Source organism: Balaenoptera physalus (assembly GCF_965194825.1).
Source record: "Balaenoptera physalus genome assembly, chromosome: 7".
Taxonomy (NCBI): Eukaryota; Metazoa; Chordata; class Mammalia; order Artiodactyla; family Balaenopteridae; genus Balaenoptera; species Balaenoptera physalus.
This window is the reverse complement of record NC_138886.1, coordinates 90,961,097-90,970,446: the sequence shown is the minus strand read 5'-3', so window position 1 is coordinate 90,970,446 and position 9,350 is coordinate 90,961,097. Positions and strand designations below refer to the sequence as shown.

The following is a 9,350-nucleotide window of genomic DNA, read 5'->3' as shown; positions in this document are numbered from 1 at the left end:
GTATGGAAAAAAGGACTTTGCAGCTGTGACCAAGTAAAAAATCTTGAGATGAAGAGATTATCATAAATTTTCTGGGTGGGCTATATATAAACACAAAGATTTGTATAGGAGGGACACAGGAAGAGTCAGAGTTGGAGAGACCATGTGATGAGGGAAGCAGAGATTAAAGTGATGCACTTTGAAGATGGAAGAAGGGACTAATTCCAAGGAATGCAGGCAGCCTCTAGAAGACAGAAAGGGAAAGGAAACAGATTCTCCTGTAGGGCTTCAAAAGGAACAAGCCCTGAGACACCTTGACTAATAGACTACTGAGCTGCAAAAACTTTCTTTCACAAAGGGTCAAGGAAGGCTGGGAGCACATATGTGCTGCCCACCTGGACAGAGGAGGACCTGTGAGGCTGACCTACAGATTAGTGGAAGTGGAGAGACATGAGCCCCTTTCTTCTCCAAGCTCTTTGCAGGGTCCAGCAGAGAGCCATGCCACCTGTGAAAGCCTGCGGCCCCAGTTTTGCATGCGGATGGTGTAGGGGTCATGTTCAGGGAGTCCCTGTTGTCCTAACCCCTGCCTGGGTCCTGGGGAAGGAATCAGAACTCAGAACCTGGAGAAGAGCCTTTGGCCAGCAGGGAAGTGGGGTGAGGCCCAGGGCAGGTCTACAAAAGATCAGAGCATCTGAGTGCTTTAGGAGGAAGGGGCTTCAGAGGTGGGCCAGCACAGGCCGTGACGGAAGCTAAGCAGACTGGGAGGGGGGGCAGTTCGGGGAGATAGCAGGGGTCTGCTCCCTGCCCCTCATTGTTTGCTCGTCTCACCCTTATGAGCGGGTCATTTCCCCTGCTCTGATGATTCAAAGTCTCTGCCGGCAACCACAGGACGGTGACTGAGGCCTCCACACTCCTCAGCATGGATCCCAGCTCCCACCCAGATCTGGGGCCGCAGACACCTCTCCCCCACCCCTGCTGCCCCTGTGAGCAAGCTGTTCTTGTGAAACACGGTCATAGTTTGTCAGGAGGAACTGTTTTCTATGGGAATACAAATCAGTGTTGATACCAATACACACACATGTCCAGCCATGGGTGGAAAGGGAAGGGACAGTAGTTCTGGGGTGTCTTTGCACACCCCTAGGCCCCTAAGGCCAGTCCCCACAGCCACAGCCAGATGGGTCCTCCTCCCTCAGTTGAACGAGATGCAGCTGCACAGAAATCCCACAAGTTCCACAAAGGGGCCCAACTGTCGTTTCCCTTAGACACACCTGTAACAGGTGCCCCATGAATTTCCCCGCGCCCATTCCCCTCGTTGCATCCTCACTGGGATTAAGAGGTAGCTGCCTCAACCACTCTCCACATTGCAATAATCCCAGTGGGACTAGAGAACGCTCCCGCTATGACGAGGCAGACAGTCCTGTCCCCATGGCCAAGACTTTTCCTCTCTGGTCAGGCCACCCACACAGGAAACCCTGGATGAGCGGAGGGTCACCCCAGCGCCATCGCCTGGCCACTTCAGGGAAGCAGAGAGCAGCTCCATAAAGACAAGGGCCGTCTCCAGGCTCCGTCCTAGAAACTGGTTAGTGTCCAGAGGGCTGAGAGGCACAAAAGCAGCTCTCCCTCCCCAGACGGTTCAGGGATGCAGAAGATGCTACAGATGCCCCAGAAGGCCCCTAGCCAAGCAGGCTTTAGGGAAGGGGATGATGAGTGGGTCCGTGGGGAAAGTGAGAGCTATGCGTTCCCAGGGGCAGCCTGAGGAGTCCTTGTCTATGTGGAGGAAAGGTTTGGCCACCTGTAGATCCATAGCTCCTGTGACCTCCCTCACCATTCCTTCCTCTCAGGTTCGCTCTCTATGGAGCAGCTCAACACGAAGAAGATGACAGTGGCCTGAGAGCATTTCCCACCAAAACTATCTTTATTCACAATTTACATACATCACTCCAAAGGTCCTGCCCACACCCACCTCCCCCACCTCCCTAACCCCCCACAATCGCACTTCCCCTCCCCGCCCTGCTGGTCCTGCCCTCCCTCCCTTCCCCCCACATCCTCCAGGATCAGCACTGGGGTGAGGAGGAGCCCCTAGGCTCCCCTGGGGGGCTCGCCCTGGGGGGATCGCCCTGGGGGGCTTGCCCTGGAGGGCCGGCCTGGCTGTTCCCTACTGGCTGCAGTGCTTCCTCTTCCTGTTCCTCCTCTTCCCTGTGACAAAAGGGTCACGCTTTCTCTTTCTCGGCTGTGAGGGGCAAGCCAGGCCCAGAGCCAAGGCTGGCCTCCCAGAGACCCCGTGGCCAGCCCCGGGGATGGACAGCTTCTCAGCAGCGGCTGGGCGCCCACACAGAGCCCGCTTCCTCGACTTGGGAGCGGCTGGTGGAGCTGGGCTGAGGCCTCTTCTCTGAGGGGAGGGGGCCTGGGGAGCACTCTGGGCCCCCAACCTCCAGGGGAGGCCAGGCCTGAGGCAGGGGCAGGACTCTGGGACAGCCAGCAAGGCAGCAGGCTCTGCGGAGAGGCAAAGAGGAAGGCCAGGCTGGGGAGCTCCTCCTCGTCCTCATTGGACGCGTCCCTGGGCCCTCGGGCCTCCCGAACAGGAGACGCCTCTCTGAGAACAGACGCATCCCTGGGTCCCAGTAGAGGGCCAGTGCGCCTTTGACCCTGGGGAGGGGAGGGCCGTCCGGCCCGGAATGGAGAGACCTCCTGACGTCCTCGACAGGGAACAAAGACTTTGGGCCTGAACGGGCCAGTGTCTGTTCGGATGGGCCTATGAAGAGCCTCAAAATCAATCTCTGGTGGGCAGGCTTCATCACTGACCCCTAGATGGCGGTCTTGGTCGTGCCTCTGGGCACCTTGGCCGGCGTGGGACTCAGAAGGACTTAAGCCCATTCCGGGTGCACTGTGGCTCGGGGCTGCCGGCCCACCCTCGTCCTCTTTCAAGGCCAGGAGTCGTTTCTGCACCAGCTGGTAGGAGGGAGGAGGACAGTGACGGCTCCACGCGCACGTGTGAGAGGAGGAGCACTGGGCAGTGGGACAATGGCCCTGGGGGGGAGGAGGGGATGGGTGACCCCAGGACTAGACTCCAAATACAGACATGGTGGCATTCCTGCCATCCTCCTGCACCTTATTCCCAGCTGTGTGTCCTTCCCTCCGCTCCCGGCTCCCCATCCTCTCCTTCCTATCACCCTGCACTGCACCCACCCCAGAGAGGGCCCTTCCGCATGCCAGGTCTCCGAGGTAGGGAAGGGATGGACAGAGCCATGTGGGCCTCCTGTTCTGGGGCCCTACCTCTCCCCTGCTCACTGGGGTCCCTCCGTGCCCTGGTCTTCCTGGGTGTCCCTTGTCTCCCCTGTTCTACCTGCGATCCCTCCCTCCTCTGGCTCCCCTGGGCCACCTGGTTTCCCCTGTCCCCTGGATCACCTGGGGTCCCCCCTCCCCTGGAGTCCCCTGGCTCCCTAAGTGTCCCTCTCCCTCCCCTGGCTCACTTCTTCAGGGGTGAGTCCTTCCTCCTGCTCCAGCTCCTCAGCAAGGGCCAAGAGATGCAGCTGTGGGTCTGGGGAAAGCAATTCTGCCAGGAATCGAGGGTGAATGACTGCCTCCACCTTGGACAGAAAGAAGAGGCTGTGAGCATCCTTGGCCAGGAGTGGCCTGTGACACAAGAAGACCAGGAGGGAAAGTGAAAAGCAGAGACCCACCCCCACTCTCCTCCACAAGGCGGGGATGGTCAGCACACACACACACACACACACACACACAAACATGCACATACACAGTCACGCACAAAAGAGCACATATACAGATGCACATACACAGACACACAAAGGCATACACACAGACACAAACATATACACACATATATCTGCGTAAACCTCCCCTAACACCAGGCTCAGGAACAAGGAGCTGAGCTTAAGTCCCATCGGCCTGAGCAGAACCCAGATCTTGGGTGCTGAGAGTTCCATGCCCTGGCATCTTGTAGACCCCAGGTTCCAAGCCCAGCCTACCATGGTGACAAAGTCTTCCTGGGAACACAGCTTGTCAATGTAGCTCAAGAGACCCGGGTCCAAGTAGGTGCTGTCCTCTTCCTGCTTCAGCTCATTTCCATCCTCTCCACATTCTGCATCTGACTCGCCAGTGGCTGAGTGGACGGGCCCCACCAGCGCCTCCATCCTGTCCACATACTCCCTCACAGCCTCAGGGGGAATCTCCTTGGGTGCCTTGGGCTCCGGGGTCCGCTGGGATCTGTGTGGCTTCGGGTGCGAGGGCTGAGCCCTGGGGCCGGACATCCTGGGAGCACAGGCTGAGGCAGAGCAGGAGGAAGGGAAGGAAGGTGAGGGACTCCCGGTCCACCTCCTGACCACCGAGCGCACGTTGGTGAGGGCGTTGTTTGGGGGACATTGATGTGGGTGTGGGAGGGGTCAGGACCATCTGAAGCCTCAAGCACAGTTGGAGAGGGGAGGTAAGGGGGTCATCTAAGAGAGTCACAAGTAAGGAAGTGGGGAACCTCCAATTTTCTAGGGGTCTCCCCTTCAAGCCCACTACTTAGGCAGACTTAGTGTGGGGTCCTTTGACAGGGAGGTGTGAGAGGAGTTACAAAACTGACCGAGTCAATACCCCGTAGTGACAAAGGGCAGCTGAGACCCCACCCCCCCAACCCCCGCCTCGGTGGCTGTTTTGGTTGAAAGTCCAATGCCCCTGTCTTGAAGGAAAGGGATCCACATGGGGACAGTGGCCAACCCTAGGCCCCTGTTACCTGTGCCTTCAGCTCCAGTGGGAACCTGGGTGCCTGGCTGAAGGCCCACTTTCGGGGCTGGGGGCCCCCGAGGATCCAGCTTCGGTGGGGCTGGAGGAGGCAGGTCCTGCGCGCACTGCATCCACTGCAAATTCTGGATGTGCATCTCCTCCTCGGCCGCAAATTCCATGAACCTGGGGTGTGACAGAGGCACAGGCCACCCTGAGAAAAAGGCCTGGGTTCTGGAGCCCAACAAAGGCAGCCAAGAATGAGGCATTGGGAGAGGATGTGCCTTGGGGCCGTCAAGGCCCTGTGAGGTGCTGTCCACAGCAGAGAGCTGCTCCTGGAAGTGATAACAAGATCTGGGACCCTTCCTGCCTCACCAGCACTGGAGGGCATTCAACAGCATAGACCCAGGTCGCTGAATTGAACCAGGTCAACGGGACACATGGCTGACCCAGGGGGCACCCTCCTCATGCCCCCCGTCTCCATCCAGAACCACATGAAGGGCTGACAGCCAGAGGCTGGAACAGGCATGTGTTCCCCACAGGGGTCCTTGCCCGAATCCAGGACCCTGGGCTGGGAATGAGAGTCCTGGAAGATAGACCTGGAGACAGGGCCCAGGAGAGGCTGGACGATGTGGATGCTGAGCTTAGAGGAGAGGCCTTCCTTTCCTCTGAGAGGCGCTCGTTTGTTTGGTTTTGTTTCTTAAACCAAGGGGATTACCATGGAGCAAACACTGGAAGGGCCGGAGACCCTTGGGCTGACGACAGCTGGCTTCCCCAGCTTCTTCAGGGATTCCAGGGTACCCACTTAGGCCACTTTTCATAAGGAGAGGGGGTCCCAAATCTATGTCAGTGGCCACCAGCCACCCACCACTAAGGAAGCAGCAGGCTGGCAGGTGGAGCTCTCTTCCCGGCCCAGCCCATATGGCCAGAGTTGGACCCCTACTGGACTCACAGCTTCACCCTGCCCCGTCCTGAGACCTTCATGTCAAGGCAAGGGTAGGTCAAAATCAGGGGAAGGCAGAGCTCCTGTTGGAGGAAGGACAGAAGTCTCAAACTCACAAGGTGAGGGAGGGCTTTCTGGAGGACAGTAGGGCCCCTGGGCTGCGGGGACCCTGTGCTGGGTGACAGCCCTTCTCCTCTGTCCTCTCTGATGAGCACCCCCACGGCCAGACCCTGCCCTCACCCACTCGCCTCACCCTCCACGCAGCCCCTGGGCCCAGGACGCTGACTCACTTTTCCGCCATCTTGTAGTAGATCATCCGGTCAAGTTTGCTCAAGCGCCGCCATTCCTGCACGGCCCTCCGCAGTCCCTCCTCCTGCGTCATGCTGGGCTTCAGGCGGGCCAGGGATCGAAGCACTGGGCTGTAAGCCCTCGGGGTCAGTCTCTGGGCACAGCCCAGCCCCCACCTGCCTGACCCCACCCGACAATGTGGACCACACATCACTCAACACAGCATGACTGAGCGACAGGAGGGTGAGAGGCGGGCGTCTGGGAGGGCAAAGACAAGCCTTCCCAGCCACTGCTGTCACCGCCTCACACTCACTCAAGGATGACCCTCCACTCCCAGGCTAGAGCTGGGACATTGTGCCTTGGGGAGCTCTTTTCCTCCTCAAGGCTGCATTTTCATCATAAAAATCACCATCATCAATGAGGCGTGGCATGTGCCAAGCAATCTGCTAACACTTCATAGATTAGCCCAAGGCGTCTTCTGCACAGTCCTCTGAATGAAGTGTAATTGTCCCCTTTTTACGAGGGACCGGAGGTTTCGGATGGAAATGCCTGCCAGGCTCACAACTCTAGTGGGAGAGAGCCCACGCCCTTAGGAGAGCTCTACCATCACCCTGATCCTAGTGGAATTCTCCACAACGAAGTGGAGGCATGCATAAAGCGCTCTCCTGGGCCCCGCGCTCCTCTCCCTCCTCTGAAGTGACCTCCCCTGGCCATGTACGCTGAAGTCCTGTATGAAAGGAGACGGCGCCACAGGAGAGTGCGGCATCCACTCCTTGGCTCCTCACCTTACACCACGACCCTCTCTGACTGCAAGTCTTCAGTCCATATTACCATGAGAATCATGGAAGAGCAAGCTGACCAGACTCACAGGGTGGTGGGGCCAGTTGAGATGGGGCACATTTCGGTCATGATGTCATGGACTGGCAGGCCCACCCATGTGACCGACAGTGTGTCTTCCCAGAGCATGGACATCGCCCTCACACCTTCCTTCCAGTATCCCTAGAAACCTAACGTGCGAGTCCATCCCCAGTTCCTCATTATCTAAAAGCTCCCATAAGCTCAGGACCCCCTGAGCGTTCACTCACATGAGAAAGCAAGAAAAAGCTTCTGCATCAGGACTCCGGTGAAAGTGTCTCCGGGCCAGGGGCTTGAGGTGTTGCCAACGTCGGAAGTTACTGTACACGCTCTGGGTGTTAGAGGAGCCATCCTGCGAGGCGTTGGACTGGTTGGTGGCCAGGCGGCCCTCCCTGGAAGTGCCATGTGGCCATGGCCCAGAGTTCACTGGGCGAATGATAGGGGCCAGCTGGGCAGCTGGTGGTGGAGCTTGAGGAGGAAAGCCTGGGGTCCAGCCTCCCTTGCCAGCCTGACTAACTCCAACAGCTGGAGCAGTCACAACGGTCCCCATCCCAGGGGTTGCTATGAATACGGGTGCAGGACATGCAGCACTCCTGCTGAGGGCCCCTGGAGCGCTCCAGTTGAGGGGGGCCTGAGTAACGACAAAGGTCTGAGTCTGGGGGGCCTCCACTGGCCTCCCTTGTGACCTGACTTGGACAGTGAGGTTGCAAGCCCCATGGGCACTGGGGCCACGGCCACCATTAGCCACCAAAGGCGTCCTGGGGAAAGCTGGCAGCAGCAGGCTGCTTCCAGGAGGGAATGCTGGGGTGATGGGAGGTGGCAAGTGCTGCTGCCAGGGTGGCCGGTGCTGGGCGCCAGGAATGGGTGGAGGGAAGGGCACTGCCGTGAAAGCAGACAAGGAGGCACCGGGGTTCATGGTCACATCCGTTCCCAGCACTGGACATGCTGTTGAGGCAAAGGAAAGGAGTGAATGGAGGAGGAGAATGGGCAAGTGGGACTGAGGCTTTCTGTGGCATCAGAGTGTAAATCTCCACAGGTGAGGGACACTTGGACAAGGGAAACTGTACAGCGTGCAAATGTCTTCAAGTGATTTTCATGCCCTGACCTCCAGTTGAGAATTATTCCACTGGTGACCCCGTGCCCATCCACCAAGGTCCCTGACCCCTGTCTGCCGAGAAGAAATCGCCTCAGCAAGCACTGACGTGGAGAGCCTCCCTAAGGCACCCCCTGGCACCTAAGCCTCACAGGCTGTCTCCCAAGACCTGGAACTGGGTGGACATCCGCTCTGTGAGAAATGCCCCTCAGCCGGCGTACTAGCAGGTAGGGACCTTCTCCAAGGTAAGTTCTAGGCCCCCAAAGGCCTTTTGTGGACAGGCACTGTGTAAAATATTAGAGCCCCACCTCCTCCTCAGTCCTCCTTTTCCTGATGCTCAGTAGAAATCCCCTCTTTCTTTCCTAGCCTCGCAAAACAAAACAAAATGCTGGAAAATATCTCTCTAATGGAATCTTGATACAAACCCTTAACACTGGCCCAGAATGCACCTGCATCTCAGAACAACCCACAGCAGACATGTAACATGGGCCAGGTCCTGCCACCCCCTCCCCAGTGCCCAGAGTCACTGTCATCACTCAGGAGTTCTGTTCCTAGGAGGCGGCGCGGGTTGGGGGGGTCTGAGAAGTAGGTGCGTGTCCCTTAGATTCTGTCATTTCACAGCCAGTGATGGCTGCAGAGGATTAAACAAGGGCCAAAGAATTGTCACGTTACATTGGTCGTGGGAGTACAGACCGCCTGTGGTCCTTCCCCTTCCAGCTCCCAATAATGGAAAGACAATCTAAGAAGCAGGCATAAGCCAGGTGCCATGGCGATCAAGTTGTCTGGAACACATCCTTGTTCAGGAGAACAAGGTACACACCACGGTGCACCTAATTAATTAGAACAGGTGTCATAGGACGTTTAATAATAACACAGAAGATCGTCTTCCTGCCCCTGGGCTACACTCCTTCCCCCTTTAAAAGAGGAAGCAGCCTTCACAGACAATCCACCCGAAACAACCCCACTCCACATCTGTTCCCTGTCCATGAAGGAGTGACATGAAATATGAACTCTTCCTCTCAAGGCAGCCTGAGAGTCCACCATGAGATATGGGACGAGATGAAGTAGGTCTGAAGTACTGCGATTCCACAAAAGGAAGAACAATTCAGAGCAACTCAGGAACCTGAGCCCTCTCTTGGCTGAAGTTACACGGTTGCCCATCCCCTGTTGAATCCAAAGCAACAGTTGCCTGAACTGAGAAGTGAGCTCTGGGCTGGGAGGAGTGGACGAGGTGTGGGCTGCGGCAGTTAGAGTAACCTCCTGCCTAGCTCTCGGAGAGGGCACTTCACTGCAGGTGTGGCCACACACAGCCCCACTGAATAGTTTTCTCACCAAGACCATCTCTCCCCACGGCCCCCTTAGATACAGTATGCTCCTGTTCAAATCCCTTAGAAAGATATGGTGAGGCAAGCTTCAGGTGCCTCAGGAACACAAGACAGGTCTAGGCTTTCCTCATGACCCTCCCTGTGT

The 9,350-nt window shown here is 57.4% G+C and overlaps 1 pseudogene across 1 annotated transcript; it reads right to left on the bottom strand.

Annotated features, from left to right (window-relative positions):
• Window positions 1-2,134: 2,134 nt before the first annotated feature.
• On the bottom strand, window positions 2,135-7,775 carry LOC309665193 (NUT family member 2G-like; annotated as a pseudogene). The gene is made up of 6 exons: window positions 7,018-7,775; window positions 5,935-6,063; window positions 4,854-4,887; window positions 3,966-4,349; window positions 3,450-3,566; window positions 2,135-2,928 (listed from the first exon to the last, which is right to left on the bottom strand). The product of its transcript is annotated as an NUT family member 2G-like (transcript).
• Between the last annotated feature and the right edge of the window lie 1,575 nt (window positions 7,776-9,350).